This window comes from Agelaius phoeniceus, chromosome 3 (genome assembly GCF_051311805.1).
Source record: "Agelaius phoeniceus isolate bAgePho1 chromosome 3, bAgePho1.hap1, whole genome shotgun sequence".
NCBI lineage: Eukaryota > Metazoa > Chordata > Aves > Passeriformes > Icteridae > Agelaius > Agelaius phoeniceus.
The window spans coordinates 94,212,471-94,236,663 of NC_135267.1; the positions used below are offsets into that span (position 1 = coordinate 94,212,471).

Genomic DNA, 24,193 nt, shown 5'->3' on the forward strand with positions numbered 1-24,193 from the left:
GTAACTTATTTGTCATTTCATAGAGTGAATTTAATCGCATAAAACCTCAAAAAGTAGTCTAATAAAAATTTTGTATTTGATTCTGTTCAGAACTCTTATTTACAGAGTTTGGTCCTGCCTTCTTCATGTTTATCAGAGAACAACCCCTTTCCAATTCTTTTCAGAAAATTCCAAACTCTCAAAGGCTCAAACCAGAAATGAAACAAGGAGGAAAAATTAACTTGTCTGAGAGAACTTCCATTAACTCACAATTCTCATCAGATCAATACAGAAATTGGGTTCCTAGACTTATCCAGCCTGGCCACTGGCTTTTAAAGTCTTATATGGGTGATGCAATACTTAAGTGTTGTAAAGGATTAAATTTTTAAGGACTGACAGAGCAGAGCATTTAAGCAAGTAAGCCTGATGAAGTAAGCAACTAAATATGAGATGTGACTTCCATGAAGAAAGTCACTCTAGGAGAAGTTTAGCAGAGGTTTCTACAGCCTACTTTCAGACATACAGGATTAGAGGAGGAGGAATAACCCAGAGAAGGCAAAAATATATTTAATGTGTTATGCAATTAGGTAAAGCAGGGTATAAAAACCTAAAAACCTATTTAGTGCATTCACCTATGAAAACCTGAAGACAGTCCTGTCAAGACCAGTAGCAACTTTATATGCTATTAACAGAGCAAGGCCTGATTTAAAATTCCCACCTTGCATCTTATAGGGTGAAATACTGTGCTGCAGCCAGAGTAACTGAGGGTAACAGGACCTGATCAATTCATAGACAGAACATTTTTCCACAGGCATACATTACTAAACTGTATGATTGAACAGAGGAAATAATTCACCAGTACTAAAGGATGACAGAGCAAATATTTAGACTTTAGACATCAGCATTCGTTTGGAATCTGGACTGTTTAGTTTAGAACACATGGTATAAGGATGATTGGTAGTGAGAGGAATTACTGTGAACAAGTTTACACATATCTCATTCCAAAAGCAGACTTTCTGCTCTGTGAAACTTCAACTTTAGTGCCAAAACACACCAAAACAATTCACAACCCTCAATCTGAATAATTACATTGATGCTAGTCTTGCTACAAAATCATGCAATTTCATTAACTGTACTATTTCAATGCCAGAAATACATAGTCTCCATGTTTGTATATGTTAGTTAGCACACATTTCCCAGACATCCACATCAGCAATTACAGTGTCATCCTCTTAAAAGATTTGCAAGCATGGAGGAGCACTGCTCACATACAGTGAGCAAATCATACAGATCATGAAAGTAAATGTATTTTGTGGGGGTTTTGGATTTTACCAAGAGCTTCTGGCACAGCATAACTCCATTCCATGCTGTCATTCCAGATCACAGATTTGAGAAAAACAAAACATGCTCTCATTTACATTTCAGTCTGTGGTACACCATACCTGGGATGGAATTTCTCCATAAGCAACATTCAGTCAGTAGAGCGTTATTTACTAATCAAGAGTTTGGGAATGCATTAAGCAATTCCTATACAATCAACAGTGTACTTTCCAAGGACTGTGGAATGTATATTCTTCAGAGATTAAGAATTGCCTACCACAGTGAGTCACACAAAATCCCAATACTTGCTCTCTTTCCAAAAAGCCTTACTAGTACACAAGACCGAAAACTAAATATTTACTGTAAATGGCTGTTGTTTTTGTAACATGCTCTGCCATTCTATAAATCAATCATTTACAAAAATGTTTCATTTGCATGTGACAATATGGGGCAACGCCCACTACAAGGAAATAAATCCATTATCTGTGCCAGGTAGTTTTTAATAACTTCCCTGTATCCTTTTTCTTCATGATAGAACTTTTGATTAGAAAGTCATATAGAAAATATTAAACTGGAAAATATATCTAATTTACAACCAATAGGAAATATCAAACCCATTGGAATAGCAGTAAGTTATAGACAAAAAAGATATTTTTATATGTATTCATATGTGTGCATAAAATAAATTACTTATTACTAAACTCTATGATTGGTACTCATTTAGAGCACCAGCTTGGTGAAGAATGGATATCAATATAGTGGTTTTTAAAAAACCAAATAACTTTTCAAGCAAAATACAGTGATTTTGACATTAGTTTGTGAAAACCTGGCAGAAGAGATAAGTTTTAGATTAGCATAGGCACACAAGGTGCATTACTGGATGGTTACCCTGAGCAGTTCTGTATATATTCTGAGATGTATTTGACTCAGTAGCTATACTTTATAATTATGAATAATATATAACACAGTGTGTTAAGACAAATATTTAAATCCTGAACTTATATCATCAGTGGAACAGAACTGCCTGTTTTCATGTGAAAAATTTAAAAAATGTCAGCTAAAAGAGATGGCCATTTGAACAGTAACTAAAAGGAGAAGTGCGGAACTCTAGAAGAAAGATTTATCTGGGCAGGATTAATATTTGAAGAAAATGTCTGTTCAGCATTCAGAGCAATAAAAGAAGTGGCACTGTACATCCAGCACAGGGAACAAAAAGAATCCATAAATCCTATATTCCCAGGGCATAGTTATACTTATGCCAACAGGACCTCCCAGTGCATGGAGCCAAGAGGTAAAATAAGATTCTTGAGGATGGCCATGGATATAGATACTCAGCAATGAAGGGAAGAGAGAGAACATGGGAAACTCTGCACTCCATTAGCTCCCAGAAGAACATTCACATGAAGCCAAATTGCTGTGTGCATTTGACTTTTTTTGAGACGTTGATTGGTATATTTAGATTAAATGATACTTAGACTAGAAAACTTCAGGTCACTTAGAATTCTAACAAGCCTCTTTTTTCTACTATAAATAGTGATGTTCAAATTCTTACCTGTTGAGAATGAGTGAAGAGTATAACTAAATCCCTTATGAATTTAAGTCAAACACTAAAGATTAATTCAATATGGCCCATTTCTGTTTTACATCCTGTACTGCTTGGTATGTCACTTCCCTACTGAAAAACATCTACAGAACTATCTCTGGTTGATCCACACATGACTAAATCTGGGTATGAGCAAAAAGAATTCTGTAATTAGAATGTCCAGAATTACACAAGATGCATGCATCATAAGGTCCTTCTAAAGTTACTTTACAACCTCTTGTGTACATCATCATTTAGAATTTTAAAAGCATATATTGCAACTGACTTACTTTCTGGTTTCATGCAAGATGTGTTCATACTGGCATACCACTATTTTTTCATACGAAAAAGCTTTTATACTCCTTTAGCCTGAGTGGCTTTTATCCTACACCAACAGAAACAATAAAATCAAAGAGAAACAGAAGTTTCTCCAAGAGCTGTCCTCATAAAGGAAAGAATTATGTTAACTCACAGTAATTATAAATGCAGTCATAACACTGGCTGCAATATAATCTAGACATGCCTGTTCTAGCTTTGGAATAATTTCCTGGGACACTTGCAGAGATCTAGGTGGGGCAGCACAGAGCTCAGAGATGACTGGCAAAATGATCTATTCTGGGCAGTCGGAAGCTCAATGGAATTGAAAGCTTTATAACAACAGTACTTTACAACAAAAATACAATTTGAATCCTTACACAAGATTAACAAATCAAATGTACAACTACACTTCCTCTTAGTCTTCAACATGCTTGGATGATCAGAGCCCTCACTTCCCTAGGTTTTGCCTTTATTAAGGAATTAATACTTTCATTCTTCAAAAGGCCCATACATGGATGAGACTGGAATTTCCAATCAACCATTATTATATGATCCAAGATACACAATCTCCTTCAGGCTCCTTTGAAATTCAGTATTAGATTTGATTTTGTTGTACTCTTAGCTCAAGTTGCAAGTTAAATATTGACATTACTTTAAGCCCTATCTATGCATTAAAAAAAAACCCCAACAGTATTGCTTGATATAGCACTGGAAAATTAAAGGACAGGTAAAGGTCAATTTACTCAACTTGTCAGTTGCTCACACCACAAATTCCTGCTCACAACACTCATATACTATTAGAGTTTCACAGATATTCACCATTCCTAGCACCTCTCCAGAATAAACAATTCTCTACTAATTCTAAGAATCCACTAATAATAACTAAGACAGCAGCAAAATCCACTGTAATAAAAAGAACCAGGAAATGTGCACCCGAGTCCACCCTGCCCCACATAAAATGAGTGGATTTCTTGTACAGACACATTATCTCACCACCACTTTGCATTGTGGTGAATCTTTGGGCCAACAGGAGGACATGAGTTACACTACAGAAAAAAACCCCAGTACCACGCTCTGGAGTCACAGTGGTTTTCCTTACTGTGATTTCTCTCAACACCTACAGACTGCTCACACCAACTCAGATCCGCTGCTCTTCCATGCCAGCAGTAGTAGAACAACGTAAGGGAAGTAGCCTGTGCCTCCCTCAGTGAGGGTCAGGGCCATGTACAACATCAGCACAACTCAGGGCAGCCCTCCAAATTCCCCAGTGTTACTCCTGATGCAGTCCTTATAAATTATTCCAGGAGAGCTGGCCATAAAGCCATTCCAGGCTGTCTGCACATAAAAGCGTTCTGACTGCTCAAATGACCCCTGTGCTCAGGCCATGTACAAGGGCCAGGAATGCAGAGGTGCTGTAGCGGCTATGAAAAAAGGAGGAACAGTGCATAGGGAGGAAGACAAAACCTTTTAGCTCTCTTGCCTCATGTGCAGATATCAGGGGACAGAGAAGACAAAAAACCACTCCTAAATGTAGAATCGGTACAGGATTATGCTTCCATGTTAATAAAACAAACAAAAAACCCAAAACATTTTCCCCTCAATTATGGTTATTAGCTATTTCTTTTTTTCCTCAGGTAGGAAATGAGACTTTAAGCAAGAAAAACACTGATACTTAAGGTAAAAGAAGATGCATCAGAAAATTTTCCTTCTAGAAACTTAATCTGTGAGTAGAGACATCAATACAATATTCTAAGACATGCTTTTTTATCTAATTGCCTCTTATAAAGAATTGAAGTGACATTACTGTGCAGAACAAAAATGCACTCTACAATCTACTTTAATATATTTCTTTTCCTAGGCTTAAAGACAACAGCAACATTCATCAAAGAGATAGTAAGTAATTCTGCTACAGAAAAAGTACTCATCTTCCCTAAGAGATACAATAATTCCTTTTACTGACTTTTATCTGTATACTATTCTGACCTGTTTTCTATTCCATCATGTGGAATTACTGAGGGATGCACATAGTGAAATGTAAGAAAAGGCAGAAGACACCTCACAGAGTGAGAAACTCTAAAAAGGAAAAAAATGGTTTTCTGATCATGTTCATAATTCCTCTTTATATGGCTTTCAAAACATACTTTATCTATCCTGAGAATCACAGGCTATTTAGGAGGTACAAACCTTACCAAACCTGCACCAACCCTCAAAGTGACAGTGCTTTGCAATGATACAAGTGGGTGACCAAGTAATTAGTTTGCAGGACCACAAAAACGGGTGACTTCCCAACTATACTGTGCATATTGTTAATAAATTTTAAGGTAATTTAAGTAATGTATTAGTAAGGTAACCTAAAAACACGTGACAAGCTGACACTTTATCTCCTCAGTAAGACAGTACTGTCCAGCAAATACTTGTTAGACATTTTCAACTTTGTCCAGTGTTCTATGACATTTATATACAAGAAGTGATAGACATTTTGCTCCTAAAATAAGAAGTAATATGTAGCATGGGTACATCCCCCAGATTTCACAGCTAAGAAAGGAACACTACAGGTTACTGCTTTGCTTTGCTACAGTTCACCATTTCCAGTAGGTTTTGAGGGTGTTCTTTGAACAGGCAGTGCTTTCTCACAGCAGTGCTGTAGGGTATTCGTAATAGGCAGGAGGAAGCAGGAGAAGCTAAATGAGTGTTACTTTCTGCAAAAACCGAGTCACAGCTACAAACCTTTACGCAATAAGGGCCCCGCCCTATGTGCCCTCCCGCTCACAGGCTGCAGCAGCCTTCAGCAGGCTGCAAGTCGAAAGTCGGGTTGAGAAACCAAACAATGAAATCAGCAACTTTTGTAACAGGTCACATGAACCTGTGACCATGACTTTGAGAAAGTTCTAAGTTTAGCAAACGTTGCATCTACTATTCTAAAAATGTGACAAGGAGGTCTTGTTTACAGGGTTTATTTATAACACTGTGTAGGATTGGAAGGTTCAGCCTGAAAATAAAAATCAAGTATTACTGGGAACTGACTAACAGTGACAATGGCCACTAATGGTTCTCCATTATTATGTGTGGGCTTATAGTAGGAACAGCAGGGAATTAATCAACACAGGCTTGTTATGTCATACAGTGACCAACTAACCCAAGTCAATGGAGAGATTTGTGCTGCTTTCAATAGCACTTGGATAAAACAAGCCACAGTGCAAAAACAACCCAACCCCAAAACAATTGATATCAAACCCTTGGGTGCGTGCTAAATGAGTATGACTGAAGTTCCCAAACTGACACATCGTCTGTGAACAGCCAGATATCCAGACTTGTGAGCACTCACAAATAGAGTTAATTGCCACTAAATCTGGCAGCTGTTTCAGCTTTATGTAGGTCAGAGTTTATAGAGCCAGGCTTTGCAAACAGTGCTAGAAACTCTTGTCACTGTTAGAGACCTGTTAATGAATCAGCTAACACCTGTGGTCTATTCACCCAACAAACTGACGATGTTTAACACACTCTTGCCTTTCTGCAAAGGGTTAACACCACCAAATAAAGGGAAAAAATGTATGAACAAACCTAAACAAGAAGCAGCCTGAAGCCTTTGCTAAATGAACACACCCTCTGTGCAGCTGAACTGCACTGACAAAGCTATACAAGCACCTTAATGCCAACTGCAGTTTGAACTACTATATCTCTAGTTCAAGCTGTAATTACATTTTTATGGTCAGTTTATATTCTTACCAAATTTAGCTAAATGGAATAGGGTGAGACTATTGTACATGTTTAGAAAATGATGGAGGCAAAGAACCAGCACTCACCAGTTTCAAAAATGTTTACATTTATACGAGGCAACACGAGCTTTTATATTGTCTGTATATTCCAACTGTGCCTCAAAGGCCCAAACCAGACACACTGTCATGACATATGGCTACCATGAACTTACTTCTAACTTTGGGATCTCTCCATGTGCACAATGAGATGGAATAGGCATCCACAGCACACTTCAGAAAAGGACTGATTGGATTTCCAGTGTCAGGTGTAATAAGGGCTCTTCACAGACCACAAAGCTTTTGAGAAAAGCTATCTGAAGATATTCAAAAAGGGTACAGGTGGCTTTCAACATGTTCTCTGTATATTGTTTCATAGAATGCAAACAAAAGGAGACCTGAAGAAGGGGTAGAAAGTATTTCTTCCTCCGTGTGACTTCTCTCCTTTTATTTACTTCAATTCTGAGAGAAATGCTCTTTGATAAATCTAAGTTCAGCAAAACCAGGCAAAGACCACACGAGTCATCTTCCCAATCCTATACACGCCAAAACTCCTGTGACTGAATGATTTAAGAGTTAATGATACAACACATTAAAGGGGCAGTTTACAGGAATGAACTTTCCAAATTGTAGGTTTTACTAAGAATATCATCATAATAAAATATTAGTAACAAAATGCGAGAGAACGCAGAAACTGCCAAGCTCATCCTTGAGAAACATTGACCCCGTGTGTGTATGTGTGTGAAATAAAAAAGTGAAAACAACTGCAAATAACATTCCTTGCTACTGTTGTTAGAAATTATATAAATCTACACTTATGGCATTTAACACATTCCAATACTACTACGTCCCACCTCTGCCCTGGCCTTGTATAGAACATTCACAAGGGGAGAAGAGACTAAAACTGGGAACACAGGTTATCTCCACTTGGAGAGTTTGCAGGAAGAAATTACTGGGACAGTGGAAGTTTTATAACATGAAGGTACTCCTGAATCAATGCAACTAAGTGTGGAACACTTCCACAACACTAATGTGTTTTTCAATTCTAGAATCACTAGGATCCTAGAATCACACATCACCAGCTACTTTCTGACAGCCTCTTGTGTGCTCAAGGAGAATGGATATGGAAATCAAGATTTAACCAAGCCTTCAAAACAATTGCTGAAAATAATTTTAAAAGAGTCCTTATTTGTGTTAAAGATCTAAATCAAACATGATTTATTTTCTTTTATACAGAGGGTCATTCTATTCTGTATCTAGATTTTCATTGCAGCACTTAATTCTGTACAAGATTGCAGATTCTTGTCCACTTAGAAATAGCAAAATAACACATTTCCTCAATGTACAATCAGGAATACTGATTTAAAAATGTGTCACCTCATTTTATGGTTCAAATGTACTATAAAAATGTTCCCAAAAAACATCTGGTTTGTATTCACACCAGTTTGGTTTAAATACATGTGTCAACAGATAATCCTCATATTCCAAATCAAGTGAAAACAGACCTTTTCAACAAATTCAGCCTCACCCAAATCATTCTGAAATAAGTGATAATTTCTACTTTATTTGGTGGAGAAAATCATGCCCCAGTGCTAAAACTCTCAATGAACTTCAAAATCTTACCTTGAATAATCAATTCTTACCTCATCCTGTTATCACTGATCTCAGAGACACAGGAATATATGCTAAGGGATCATTAAGTAAACAAGCCTGTGCCTTTTTAGATTTGTAATTCTATTTTTCAGAGAACTGACAACAAGCATAAAAATTAATCATAATAACCCTTATTACAGATGCACTCTTACTTTCAACAGCTGAAAACTGTTTCTTCTCAGTGCAAAATGACTTAGCATTTAAACACAACAGCAATCATGAAACAACAAAACTCTGCAGCACTTCTCAAGAAGCAAAAGAAAAAAACCTGGCTTTCTTCATCTGCATTTTCAAGCCCTTACAAAGCAGTAAAGACAACATAACTACCCAGGATGTACGAAGAGTACACTGTAACCACAGCAATTAAAAGAAATCTGAATCAGAGAAGTTAAAGCAAAATCAGAGTTAGTTTTAAGTCATCTGTTTAGTGTACTAGAAAAGTTTAAAAAATCAGTTTTTTTCCAGATTACAAAGGGCCTTTAAGACATAAGCTACCATGACAAGTTATTTTAATTAATCTTTCTAAAATAGGCATATAGATTATATGAAAATTAAATCAAAGCATGATTTTGTAGAGTTTTGAGTAACATTCAAGCAGTATGCAACTCAATCCTTAAAAATAATTTCATTTTTGTAAGACAAATCAAATTTAAAAGCCTAAAAAAATCAACTTATAATTAGGCATGTGGCAGCATCGAAATGCTTTTTCAAAAGTAATTTAGTGATGTTTCTGGGATGGGGGAGGAACCAAGCTTTTGCAGGAAATCTCTCAGTTCCAGAAAGTATGCCAAATTAGACAGAAGCTAATTAGAAAGCCTTAGAACACCCTGTTTTTACAACAACTCAGACAAAACAATCAATCTGTGTGAAGAAAGGAAACCAAGAAGGAGCAAACTGTGCCATCCAAAAACCTCCACACCCAGTCGTGCATCATTTCAGTTAGCAAGAAATGTCACTGAGCTCCACAGGGACAGGGTCATGCCCCACTTGCAAAACAACTTTACCTTACCTTCATTGCTTCTAAATGTAGGGCAGAAAGAAGATACCATCTCAGAACTATTCAATCAAAAAATATTTTAAGATCTAAACATGTAGAAAAGTCAACAAAATTAAATTCTCATAGAGCAACTTCTGATAACATTTAAATTTATTGCCATGACACATGTTCATGCATTGGTTTTGCCTCTGCTGTGCTTTCAACTGAATGAGCAACAGATTTAGGATTTCTGCTAAGCACTGTGTTCACTAGAGAAATGTTCCACAGTGCACAGTGCCCCATTGTTTATTGAAGTTTCAAAATGGTAGTCATGATCTACTGAGTTCATTTTCAACATCTCACATTTGACTAGGCATTCCAAGGCAAAAGACAAATTCCCAAGAATTTACTAACCTAAACAGTTACAAAAATAGGAGCCTTTGGGGAAAACAATGAGGTTTTTGCTTGTTTTAAACTTCTTTACACAACTGTGCCTGCTTGCAAAATGTATTTCTCATTGTGATTTACCGTATACCACAGATGTTTCTTTGTGAACTTAATAAAGTTATCCACGTTTTTTAAATAACAGTTGAACACCAGAGTTCCAGTCCACTGACAGTCCTAGATAAAGGCAAGTAAGACTCCAGAGCAAAGGGAAAAAAAAAAAAAGACCCAGTGGATACAGAGGAAGCAACAAGACGTTTTGGAAGAAACAAACAGAAGAGAACAAAAGTTTCAAAGAGCCTGAGCTGCATCAAGGAGATTTACGTGAAACATTTTGACTTTACCCTCTTGGAAGCTTTGATCTAAGGGTGGAGAGTGAGGTGGGTGAGGACAGGAAGAATTAGAAGGGAGAACAGAGGGCTTAATCTATTTCTGAATTTTGAAAGTCATATTTAATGTCAGTTTTCAAGTTGCACTGTTGGTATGCAGCAGTGACAATAACAAAAAGTTCATAAATTCTCATGACAAACATTACCAGGTAACAATCCTGCACTGACCTTGAACACTGGCTAGGTCAAGTGACAAAATGTCAATTAGAAATTAACAGACTTTTGAAATAGTTTCATATTACATAAAAAACTATGATGGCCTTATTATATGAATTAAACTGATTAATTCACAGTAAACCATCAGAAAAATCTTTAGAGTTCAATGCTTTAAACTCTTACCAAGATTTAAGAGAGAAATAAAAAGGCACCTCTTTTGCTAAGATATCCAAATTTTCCATCATGTAACAAATGCCACAAACAGAATAAACACATTTGTGACACTATTAGACCACAGTAGAATCCATGAAAGCTACCTTGTTTCAGTTCATTATGATGCTGCAGTGGCTGTTCTGCAGAAAGCAGTCAATGGTCAAAAGAAACAGGTGACACCTTTAATGTACAATTTCTAATTCTCTCAGGTACTTACATGATTAACAGCCTTAACATTATGCTCACCACGTTGCCCTGGTGGGCATGATACACCTCCTTGTCTTTGTCAGAAAGCACTGAACAACTTACCCGAAACAGCCCGTGGCAGACTGCACATATCCTAAATTTCTTGCTCACATCTTTACTCTTCTTTTCTACCTGAAAAGAGGAGTCATCATCATCACTGACAGTTCTGCTTTCCTCAGAGAAAGGAAGTTATCATCCAAGGAATTACATAAAATAATTCCTTTATTTCTCAAAAAGCCATGAATTCTTTACTTTGGGGCTGCTAGAAACACGGGAGACTCCCATGAACAAAATGACAGGATACTGACTTAGTGCCTATGCCTGATCAAGGGCTGCTTATAAGTAACAGAAGAACTGCACACACTTTTAAAAATCTGTTTTTAAACATGAATGTTCTCATATACCTTCACCATCCAGATTATCTCTGCTTCTACAAAAACTTCTACAAATCTTCTACAAAAACCTCTGTCATGTCCCTTCTTGACTCCCATTTCCCTCATTAGCTCCAGAGCAGAGTGTAATAAATAGCTCTAAGGGTAACTGCCATTCCCCACCTTGCATAACGTAAGCACCTAATGAGAAAATGGGATCTCAAATACATTTCAAATGCATCACGTTTTCTCCAGAATGAAAAAGCCAGACTGCAAGAACTGACTTGACATTCAGCCCTGGATCATACCACAAGGAAATCCTTGGGATTGTGAAGGAGAGTAGCATGTTCAAGTCACAGAAGAAACTCCCAAATAATTTTTTTGAGAACTCCCACAAACCAGGAGTGCAACACTGCCAAATCTCCTCTACAGCCACAGGGAAGGTACAATTATCATTCAGCAACAAAACAGCAACTCCTCCAGGCAGAGGTAAATCACAAACATCATACTGAGAAACAGAAATCACTCCTCCTTTCCCTCTGCCCTCAGGCTTATAATTAAAGGAAACTCAAGAGAGATCCTCTTTATTTTTATTCCTTGAAAACAAAGAGCCCTGTTGAGTCAGGGAATCCAGCTTCCACCAGAAACAACTTCTAGTCTGCCCTGAAAAATGGTTTCCAGACATAGAAGGCAACAGAAAAATATGGTGCCTTTTTAAAAATAACATCAATAGATCTGTTAAATGCATGTGGGCCTTCATAAGCCTCTTAAGAATTCAGCCCTGATTATGCTGAAAAGCTAGATGTTTTCAGATAAAAGGGAGACTGACACTTAGAAGTGAAGAGGGGCCATCATGGAACTTGAACAGTTGTTAATTATTACCTGTAAGAAAGCAAAGGGCTGACAGGAAGACAAAATTAGGTGCCAAATTAATGTTTCTGCTGAAACCACAGTTTTTAAGCGTCCACCTGGGTTAAAAAAGTTAAGCTCTGAGCTTATGTTTTGGAGGTGCTCTATTAGTCCACTTGGACTGCTTTGTGAAAACATTCTGCAGCTGCTAAGAAGCCATTTCTGTCCTTCAGCCTGTGGGAGCCATCCCATGCCTGGTAGGTGCTTGGGTTCATCCCAATAACTTCCATCAGGACACTCAGTACAGAGAGCAAACACCTCCCATTCTGGGATGAGAATGAGCAGAATCCACAGCTCTGCAGTCGAGGGCATTTATTATGCAAGCCTCACTCACAGACTGATACTGCCCAGACTTCCTGGAAGGTTGTTTCTGATAGGAGGCACCATCTCAAAGCCATGAAGGGCACATGGAAAATTCCAGGAAAGCTTCACTTCAAAGCACAGGACTTTCTTTTTCCTAGGTTAAGAAGATTAATTAAACATTTTGCAGGGAGGTTCTAGCATAGGCTAGTACTCTACTGCAGAGATGTACACTCAGTACAGGTTTTCTCTGCAGGTTACAGTAAGCTTTGAAATTTTATTCTGGTGGCTCATTCAGAAGCCTGTTTTATTGTCAGCATACAGTCATCCAGGTGACTAAACAGTGAAGTAAGCATTGCAAATTCCCTCCTCAGAGGAGATGCAGTGTAATCTCCAGACAGCACATCCAGGGCTGCTCTGCTGCACTTCAAGCAATTATCTGTGCAACTACACATTTATGGGTACACAGTTCTGTTTGACAGGTGTGTCCCTAGCAGCATGTAACCAGGAACACCTCAGTGGAAAACTAGGAGCTATTACATTTCTAGAAGCTAATGAGTAATCCAGGTTTTTGAAGGAGAACATTGTTTTAAGAACAGCACAAATTTACTGATATGGTTTTCCAGAATTTCTTTTTTAAGGCAGCTGAAGGAGAAAGGTGTGTGTTCCTGAAAGCTTGTCCACTTCTCTCTTCCTCTGTATGACTCAATCTAATAAAAGACACAGCCACTCTCTAATAACCACACCATCCTCCCTTGGAATGCTCTGGGACAGCACAATTCTGCTCAGGTTTGCACTGCACCAGACATCCCTACTCTGCACAACAAAGCCCTCAAATGCCACATTCAGCCTTCACAGACAGATGCCACAGTATCACAGAGAAAGGCTGAAAAAGAAGGACTGCTAACTTTGAACAGTGCACTGGCACACAAAAAGGGCTGAAACTCCAATTCCTTCAATTTTCCAGTCAAGACTTTGGCTAAGCCTACTCAAAACCATGTAGGAATAATCCCAAATTAACTATTTGGTTAAACTCTGGAATGAAAATATCCCTGGTTTAAATTTAGTTTAGATTAGTTTAGTCTATATTTAGTTCAACACTTATCTTTAAAATTTAAAAAAAAAACCCCAAACTTAAGGGTGAGAGCACACTGATGCAGACACATCTGCCCTATGGGGACAGAAATTGGCACACTCAGTTCTGCCTTCTGGAAATTTCAATCAACTTTACAGCTCCTCTACAAGGACCTTTATTCAGTGCTTTATTTGGTGCTTATTGTGCAACTCTCAGTGAACTTTTTCTAGATCTTTCACTTGCTCACAGTGACTAGTGTACCAGAAGTTACTTGTTGATGATATAGTTCCTTGTTTCACATGGTCCATCACATTTTCTTTGAACATGAATAGTCTGGGAAGACGCCATCTCAAATTAGAGACTTATTTGCTGTCTGGTCTGTCTAGAGAAAGCAACAGCTTTGGGAGACAGACAGACAGTCAGTCACTGACTTTTACGAACAATTTCACAAAAAAACCCCAACCAAACCAACCAACCACAAACCATGATGCCCCCTCACCCCCATTCAGAAGGGATCAAAGAGGACTCAGCAGCTTTTTAATATCCAGTAGTGAAATACAAAGAGTTACAATAAAGGGTATGTAAGCCTTGCCTACCAAGTACTACTATTAAAAGCTTACACATGTGGCCCAGTTCCCTTTCACATTATCTGATTTTTAGAAAACAGACGAGGCCAGCTCCAGCAGGGGACTGTAAACAATGCCAGGCTTCAGCCTTTCACAGAGCCCATGACCACAAAGGATGTCAACCTCCTCAGGCTGCTCTTGAGAGGCCGACTTGGCCAGTGGCACAGAAATGAGCCAGCATCCTTTTAACATTCTAGAGAGAAGCTGCTGCTGTCATTGCCGTAGTTGAGAGAGCCACCGTAATATCAATGGCATCCTTGACACGGCACTTATGTAATAATTAATTGTGGGGAATGTCGCGTTCCAGCGGGCGCAGGAACCATCCCCCGGGGGAAGGCATTGCTTTTGTGTACAGGGAGAGCCGGGCAGGGACAGGAGCAGCCGGCGGTGCTGTCCGCCCTCGCACGGAGCTATCCTTTCACCGAGCACCCCGCGAGGGTGAGCCAGCGAGGGGGCAGCCAGCGGCCCCCTCACTCGTGCCGAATCCCCGGCACGAATCAAAGAACGCCCTCGCTGTTTCAAGGGCCATCGGTCGCGGGGCGCTGCCGGCGGCCATGCCCCGAGGCCGGCGCACCCCGAGGCCGGGCTGGGTCTCCCGCCCTCAGTGCCGCCATCCTGAGGCGACCGCCGAGCCCCACACGTGACGTGACATGACGTCGCACGCCCGGCTTCCCACCGGCGGCGCCTATAAATAGCCGCGCAGGCGCGCGCCCGCGCCGTGACGTCACGGCGGACGCGGCCCCGCCCCGGCCGGCGGGCACGGCGCTGCCCGCGCTCGCTCACCTTCTATTTATGTCGCGCCTTTGTTCCCGGGCCCGCCCCGCCGCCCGGCACAGAGCGCGGCACCGAGCGAGCGAGGGAGGGATGGCGCGGTGACGTCACCGCTTCCCGGAACGGTGACGCGGCCTCTGGAATGCGCGCGGGGCTGCGCTGCCTTAAAGGGGCAGCGCTGGGCGGCTCCGCCCGGGGGGCGGCGCTGACGGACGGGCGCAGCTGCGGTGCCGGGGGGGGCCCGCACGCCCCGCACCACCCGCGCTGTCCCGCACCAGGGAAAGGCACCAGCCGTGCCCAGCGCCCCGGGGTGTGCCCGGCCGCGTGATGCTCCCGCGGGTGCTCCGCAGCCGTTCCCTCCATCACCGCTCCCGCCGCTGCGCTTCCCCCGGAGCGCGGGATCGTGGCGGGCACGGGGAGAGGGGAAACGCCGGGTCCTGCCCCGGGACAGCGGCAGCAGCGGCGCACGGACAGCGTCTGGCCGCCTCTGTGGGGCAAACCGCAAACACACATCGCTAATAAAGCGATGCTGGTTTACAGAGAAAGAACGCCTTGGTGTATTTCCTGTACGTTCCCACGCGAAACGCGAGAGAACCTAATAATACCAAGTGAGGGCTTTCTGGTGATGTGTTGGCATCAACTTTTTTACATAATAAAACACAATTTTATTATTATCCTCCTCAGCCAGGAGCCGAGGGCTTCAAACTACAGGTGCTGTCCATAATAGGTTTTCTCTGGGTCAGGGATGTTCTCTGAAATAAAGCCCCTCACTCATTATAAGGTCGAGATGATGCTGTACCATCATATTTAGATCATGGCTCGTAGGGAAATCTGGGGGGTACTTAGTCACCTATGGCATGACCTTATATTCCCACTCAATTTAGTAACAACAGTTGGTTTCTTTTAGGACATGTGAGATTTAATTTATTAACAGTTTCTAGGATAAGTGGAGGGAACTCAGAAAAGGCATGAGATGAGAAGTCAGCAGATGAAGGGGAAGTGCTCAGAGGGATGGAGCTCCCAGAGAAATGTAAGTCTTGTCTCCCTCTCAAATAGAACATTAATGGAAATGCAGTCGCTTATCAATAAGGGGTTTTTATTCCGTTGCCCTAGATGATTTATTTTTTCCTGACTAAAATTATATGGTTATGATTTTCAATTCAGCTGTTGGCTTTTGCTTACTTTTTATTGTATAGCGCAGTGGAATCTGTCAGAATGCTTAAACTCTTGTGTTCTGACAATGATGTTTCAGCCATCTGGGGAAAAAAAAGTTTCCCTTTGCATTCAGATGGTATGTCCTATTCATCAGGTTGGCACGTGTGAATATTGATATATGTTTGAGCATGTAAAATCCTGGTAGGCAAATACCAGAGTGTTGTAGTGGAACTTGCATGTTCCAGAAAGAAAGAAGTGCTGCAGCTTAGCCCTGAGACTGCCAGTGTGTCACAGATCTTTGTCCCCTTGTCTTTAAACTCTGGAACAAATTCTGCTCTCGTTGGCCATTTGTCTGCTTTAAGCTGGGACAAGATACATTACAAGAACTTTTAGCTTGTTGGAGGACTTCTGGCTTTTTGCATTATGATCCAAACGTGAGCTGAAACTGTGGGGTTTTTTCGGTTGCTTTTTTTTCCTAGCTGATCATTAGCATTAACTAAACCAAGAAAGAGGTAAAAATAATAAAATATCAGAGGAGGTTGGCTCTGAAATGCAATCTAATTAAGATGTCAATTTAAATAAATCACTTACTGCCATTGAAACTAAATAATGAATGTGAAAAGCTGTTTATGTGTGAAAGAGATCTGTAGTTTTCTTGAAAAAGTAATTGTTTAAAAATTCAGTATTTTTCATTCTTGCTCTTATAAATAATCAGGCAGGCTATTCTCTTACCAATTTTATGTTTCAGCGAATCTAAGTTTGATTGTCACTTAAGCTTCCTTTTGAGTAATTATTATCACAGTTTCATGTCACTCATTAAATGAAAGTTGTTTTTTCCCCTAAATCCCCTAACCTACTTCTGTCATGCCAACAGGAGCATTCAGAAACTGGCACTGAGGTGCAGCTCTGATAAAAGTTTTCTGTTTCCCTGTGACTCATTTGACATTAACATAATTATGCTACAGGAGTCAAAGTGATTTTCCAACTATGAGTAATGCACAGCACCAGACCGAATGTTTACAGGACACCAAGGCATATCAGCCAGCTGAAGTAACCAGCTGCTGATAACAGCTGAAGTAAGTTGTGGAATTAAAAAGCCTTATAGCACAATTACCCTCCTTTGGCACTCGGTGTCCTGCAGGCTGGGAGGTGTCTGTGCCCCGCGGGGAAGGATCCAGAAGCGGGGCTGTACTGAGGAGAGGAGCGAGCCCGTGGGCAGCTCACACAACAAGTTCTTCATAGTTTTCTTCCCACTTGCATATTTATGGCAGAGTCGTGCTCAAAGGGGAGCAGTGATCTTTTCAAGAAGCGGCTGTATTTACCAGAGTTCATTTCAAAACACAAGTGACACACATCCTCTCAGCCAGGAAAACAAGATCAAAATGAAACAACAACAACCAAAAAATGAGATCATCTCACAAGTGCTTTGAACCATGTGTATGGGAATAGCAGAAAAGAAGAAAACCAATAAGGATAAGGCAAAATTGAGTGCTGTTGCTACAATGAGGTATCTTTTCTCTGTAATTAAAGTATCTGTGCAGGTTAATGATAAAAAGTACAGAGAATAATTACAATGAATATGTTCTGGATCAATAGCAGAAACAGTAACTACAGAATTTATGTTAGCTATATGAAATGTTAGCTATATGAAAAAACCCTAAAAATAAACCAAAATCTTAGGGGCCAAGACATGCTTCAAGTGTTTCCTGAAATTTTTAGGAATTACTGACTTCTCAGGATTTTTAAAAGTAATTTGAGAAATAGGTTAATTTTTTTTGACTTGGTTTGTTTGTTTACGCACAAGTAGATTCTTGATTGAAACTGGGTCACTTTGTATTTATAAGTTTGTCAACTTTGCTGCATATCCTTCTGATGAGGCCTAATTCAGAATGTGCTGAGCACCCAGGGCATCACTGGTTCAGTCTGTCCCACAAGGATTAGCTGTGAAGGTGGAAAGCTAATTTTGAAATACCAACTCAAACCCACTACAGTTTGCTAGAGTACTAGAGTGGAAAATAACCTGTTAACAACTTCCTTATAAAATACCACAGCAATACAAGCAGGGGAGATGCAGAAAACAGTGCTGATAGCAGAACTGTTAGCAGAAAGAATGTATTCCAGGAGACATATCTGAAGAATTCAGAAGAAAATTGCACGTCACACTGCATTCTTTATTTCACAAGAAAATCTGCTGAGGTCAGATGCTTGGCATGCTCTGATTATCGTCACTGACTCTCAGAGCTGGATGAGGACCAGAAATGGGGAAAAAAATTTTTCATGGCTGAGGAAAGCTGGAGGAGGAAAGGTTTGCCACAGTACCTTGTACTTACAACATTCCCCATTTGCCAGGAGAGTCAGGACTTGGAGGTTTTCTGTTTTCTCTGCTATGGTTTTCATACTGTGTGACAATGGGCAAACTCTAAATCTGTTTCCTTCAGTTTGACCACCTCTTACTTACTGAGGGATGGCTTGGTGGAGATGGCTTGGCATTCCAGCTGCCACTACAATGACCAGCATGAAAGTATTTAACAGTGTTGATAAAATCAGGCAGCAGAACCCAAACAAAACATAAACAGACCAATCCATGCCATATCAACAGAAATAAATTCTCACAGCAAAATTTAGCAGTCTTAAATTTAATCTGATTTGCTACAAGCTCACCCAGGACTGCAGTTTTATAACTACAAACATCCATCTCCATAGCATGCAGTGCCACTGGATTTACATCTGGTTTTTAATTACCAATATTCCTAGCTACCAAAGTTCAGCCCTCAGCTCAGGTGGCTAAAATGTACTCCAGTATTACCAGAGCAGGTTCCTGTACTTCAGGTGTTATTCTTTAGAGTAAGAGAACAGGAGATGTTTGTAACACAGTTCTGCTCAGCTCCATACCTACCTGGAGTCTCCTAATAAAGCAGCCTTGAAAGCTACACCTCTGCAACACTCTGCATTTCTGCCTCTTCCTTTCCCACTTGGCTCCAGAAGAATTGTCTTCTTTTAATGATGTTCAGAGCAGCTGTACCCATGCCCCACATTTTTTCTTCTTGGGGGAACTACCATGTATTTGTAACATTTATTTCACATTCTGCATTGAACATACAACCTGTGCAAATTCCAAGTATTTAACCTTTGTTCCTTGTCAAAGCTTTGCAAATTAACTTAAAATAGCAGAGTGAAATAGGCACCAAGGGGCATTTTCTGGAAGTAACTGATAACATCTTGCAAGTACTGCTTGCCCTTACTGGTTGGTAAAATCTTTTGTTGTTAGCTTGTTGTTCAAGCTGAGCTCCCAAAATAAAACTTTCACAGACAATTATTCAGTACTGAAAGTTGTTATGGTTGTAGAGAGCATGTAAAAGTAAACAGGTCTATCAAGACCTGGCTTATTTTCTAAAATATAGGAAAATTAGCTGATAGTAATTTTTTGTGAGTTTTCAGGGTATATATTGTAACAAGGCCTAATGTTTCTGTAATGAGAATAACTATTTGGGTGATAACTGGTAATATGTTACTCTGAAGCAGCAGCAGAAAACAGTTGGAAGTACATACCCATGCCAACAGCAGTCAAAATAATTTCATCCCATTCTTACCTCAGTAACCCTCTCCCCAAGGGTTTATTCTATCATGTCATGTGTCAGGTCCCTTGTGTGACTCAGTATTTTCAGAAATATTATCTATTGTAATAGTTATACTTAGAAATGTTAAATATATTAATATATGTCTCTGTTAAAATGTATGTTATATACAGATTTATTTTTATAATTTGTTTCACAGAACAGCTTCTCTTGGAAAAATGAATTTATTGAGGCATAAATTTTAACACTGAAAAACCAGACCTTAGATTTTGTGCTGTAATAAAGCCCCGTCCTGCTGACACCCATGCACACGCTTAAATTTAAGCTTATGAGTGGTACCGAACTCACTGTGATTGCATGCACAATTAAAATTAAACATGTGTGAAACCCTTTCAGGTCAGGATTTCCAATTCTTTCACTTGTTTAGAGTAAAGAAAAAACACAAACCAGTAACCACTTGTTCACGTAATAAAATTGCAGTGGTATTTATGTCAAGGGACTTACTGTCATTTGATAGGAAAAGTAGCTTTTAAAACAAGTTTTTACTCAACAAAATTAAACTCTCCAACACTGTGATTACCTGCCTGAGTGGCTGTCTTTTCTAGTGGGAAAGAGAAATTGATTATTTAACACTTTGAGTATCAGCTGAGATTAATATGATTATTTTAGAATAAGGTGGCATGTTTCTAAGAAGAGATTAATTTTTTTTAATGTGTACATTTCATTCTTCTGTCAACATTAGTTGAATGTTTTCAGAAAAACTGAACAGCATTTTATTTTGGTATGGAAATATGCATTTTGTTTACAAGTGGTACTGAGCTTTGCTAAATCACTCATTACAATGTTCACACGGTAGCTCTGTCACATTACAACTTCAAAATAGATGCTTGTGAAAGTATTGAGACTTTCTGCTCTCTGAACATTTCCCCACCTCTTTATAAAAGAGAATTGTCCATGATCATGGTGTACTTGGATCATCACAGTAGAAAACAAATTGGTTTCTCACACCTTGTTAATAATTGCTGTTCTTAACTGTATGGTGGAAACTAACTGGAGAGGCTCAGGGGCCAAGAGAGTTCCCATAAAACCTCAGCCACCCAAAATCCAGTCACAGCAATACCTGATTCTACATCCCCTATCTACATGACTTGATTCTCAGCTGGAAGACTTCAGCCCCTCCAAGTGGCTCCCAAATCAGCCAGCAAGGTGTGCAGGGAGCAGCTCAGCCTCCCCAGCAGGAGGTGGGGAACCACTTTTCCCTCCTGTTGTAGGGAGGCATCTCTGTCCTCTCGAGAGACACAAACCTGAGATCTCTGCTTGTGCCTTGGCCACTTCTTTTCAGTTTAGCAAGGCATCACTCCTCTCTTGTAAGTGCTTGCAAGAAGGAAGGTTTGAGGTGGTGCTGCTTCCTTTAAGCATCCAGTAGGGATATGTAAAAGCCAGGTACAATTCCAATAGCTGCCTGACAAGGTTTAATCTCTTACTTCCATTGATCTAGGAGGTTACCTGAGCTATCAGGCTCAAAATGGGGACAGGAACACACTGTATGTTCCTTGCTGAGGCCATACAGAAAATAGAGAGAGGGCTGTTGGTTCAGGAGGAGACTCTTCTCGCTCCCAGGGCTGCACCAAGATTTTACACAAGCATTTTTTAGGAGCAGAAACATAGCCCTGTTCTCAATCCTTTAAAGCAAGTGTCTGAAAAGGCACCTGGTCTTTGAAAGGCATGAGTACACCATGCACTTGCTCGCTCCCCGTGCATAGGATAGGCACCACCAGGAAACACACACTTTGGAGGATGTAGGGAAAGATAGAATATCAGGAACACTTGATTTAATATCAAGTGGACATGGTCCTGAGGAAGGCTCCTAACTGGGTAGCAGATGTATTTGAGCATCCATGCAGAAATGGTGTGGCTATGTTCTTCACTCGGGGTTCACTAAATGTGGTGGTGTTCACAGGGGTCCCAGGAAAAGGGAAGAGATGAGAATCTTGACTCCATGTTTCAGAAGGCTGATTTATTATTTTATTATATATATCATATTAAAAGAAAATGATATATTAAAACTTACTGAAAGAATAGAAGAAAGGATTTCATCAGAAGGCTTGAAAGGAATAGAAAGGAATGAATAATAAAATCTTGTGACTGAGCAGAGAGTCTGAGACAGCTGGGCTGTGATTGTCCATTAATTAAAAACAACCACATGAGACCAATCAAAGATCCACCTGTTGCATTCCACAGCAGCAGATAACTATTGTTTTTCTTTTCCTCTGAGACTTCTCAGCTTCTCAGGAGAAAAATCATGGCAAAGGGATTTTTTAGAAAATATCATGGTGACAACAAAATGGAACTTTAAGTGCATAGGAACATGAAGGCTGCTCATTGTAGCACATTTGGGGTCTAGGTGCCAGGGTGTTTAATAGCTCTGGAAAGGGTTTTGTGTAATGGACCTTGGATTTGCTTGGGACCTTGGGTTACTACATTTAGTCCATTCTGAAGCTGCCATTCTAATCCATCACAGGAGAGTTTGAAAAGGAGGAGGAGTCGTCTCTTAGGAGGAGCTCACAGAAGGAATATTTCCAGTGTAAAACAAACTATAAATATTCCAGTATAAGGAAATGATGTATACTGGGTGAACTTTGAGATGTGCTCCAAAAATATGCTGCTGACCTCCCACTTGACATGATCTGTTTCCCTATTAAACTGTAATATAATTAGGGCTTGCTCTAACCCTGCCACTGAGTTCATGCTTACATCGATGGAAATGTGGCCTCACAGATCATAAAGAGAAGAAGGTACACATGTAAAATCTAAAATAGTCCAGGCCATGGTAGAAGGAAAAACAGCCTCCAGAAAATGCTTATCTCTCCTGCCTTGCAGGATATTTAGATGCCTTACCACATCATGTATATGGATGTCAGGCCAAAGGTCTTTGAGAACTTGGACTCAAAGCTCAGGTCTTCATGGCTGCAGGTGAACTGCAACTGAGCTGTAGTCCAGGAATTCACATAAGAAGTGAAAAGGAAACTGGGGACAAAATGAATTGGAACTGGGAGTTGAGGCCAAAGACTCTAATACTGACCAAAGAGGGGATTTGAAAAATAGGTGGTGACTCTGCTGATAGGCAATCACGGTGCTAACAGTCACCATGATGATAAAAGTTGTTGATGATTATCTCATTTCATCTCATCTTCTGTGTCTGCTGAATTTCACCCACCAAGCCCCAGTGGAGCTCTGGGAGGTGTGCAGCACACACTGGGAGAGACACAGATGGCTCTTGGCTGGGGTAGATCCTAGGAGAAGGGTGGTCAGAACCCCCTGGGTTTGCTGAGAGTCCCTCTAGGGCAGGCACATACACAGCTAAGACTCAAGGAATGGATTTTGCCAGGAAAGCAAAGGATGCTGAAGTCCCTCTGTTACACAGGAATGAGTTTAGAGAGAAGATCCCTTAGAGCTCTGTCCTACCCTGTGGAAGGAACCCATGAAGGGGGAGAAGTTGCATCTGTGTTCTGGGACAGGACTGTGGCCAGGAATGATGCTTTTACAGCACTTGGTTTATTTGTAAAAATATGCACAACAGGCATTTTAGAACAAGAAAAGGGCTGCTGTTTGAACATATATTCAAGTTGGTGATGAAATCTACAAATCCTACAAATGCTTAGGCATCTGCGTGATTATTTTAAGTATACGGAACATTTATGGAAAAATGAATTTATATATTGCATTATATATTATATTATATATTATATTATATTATATTATATTATATTATACTATATTATATTATATTATACTATATTATATTATATTATATTATATTATATTATATTATATTAGTGATCTTTAATAATTGTAAACCAACCCCCAGCAACTTGAGTCCACGTTTAATGCTCCTGCCCTGCAAAGAAAGCAGTGTGCACCTCACACTTGCAGTGAGAGCTCTTTTTTCCTGCAAGCACTCGCTGCATAAAACGTGGCTGATTTACAGCCTGAGTTCAAGAGATTGCACAGACCTCTAAGGAAAATTTGGAGAAGATTTTGGAGCCTAAACATCCACTTTTGCACAAAGCACAAGTCACCTGTAAAAAAAGACCTGGTGAACTGAAGTGTTGCCTGCTAGATTACATGTTCTCTTCACGTCATACAGATTCTTTAATGACAAAACAAATCATCAACAAAAAATATCAAGCTAGACCATCCCAAGTCAAATCTTTGGGTGATGAAATTAAATTAGTTATGACATTTCATATCTGCAGAGAATTTGTGGCTTGTTTTGGGTACTCTGTCATATCTGTACTTTCTGTTCCAGCCACGATGCTGATGATTTATCTGATATTTTTTCTGATACAATGTAGAACATCTTGGCTTATGCAAGGGCAAGAA

At 39.9% G+C, this 24,193-nt stretch overlaps 1 long non-coding RNA gene across 3 annotated transcripts in view; it reads right to left on the minus strand.

Annotated features, from left to right (window-relative positions):
- Positions 1–15,428, minus strand: part of LOC143693610 (uncharacterized) — a 54,747-nt gene extending 39,319 nt beyond the window's left edge. For all 3 annotated transcript variants that reach the window (XR_013181493.1, XR_013181492.1, XR_013181491.1), the window contains exons 1-2: positions 15,093–15,428; positions 11,092–11,160 (exon numbers count right to left, since the gene is read on the minus strand). This is a non-coding gene — a long non-coding RNA (uncharacterized LOC143693610). The remainder of the gene's footprint in view (positions 1–11,091; positions 11,161–15,092) is intronic.
- Positions 15,429–24,193: the final 8,765 nt, after the last annotated feature.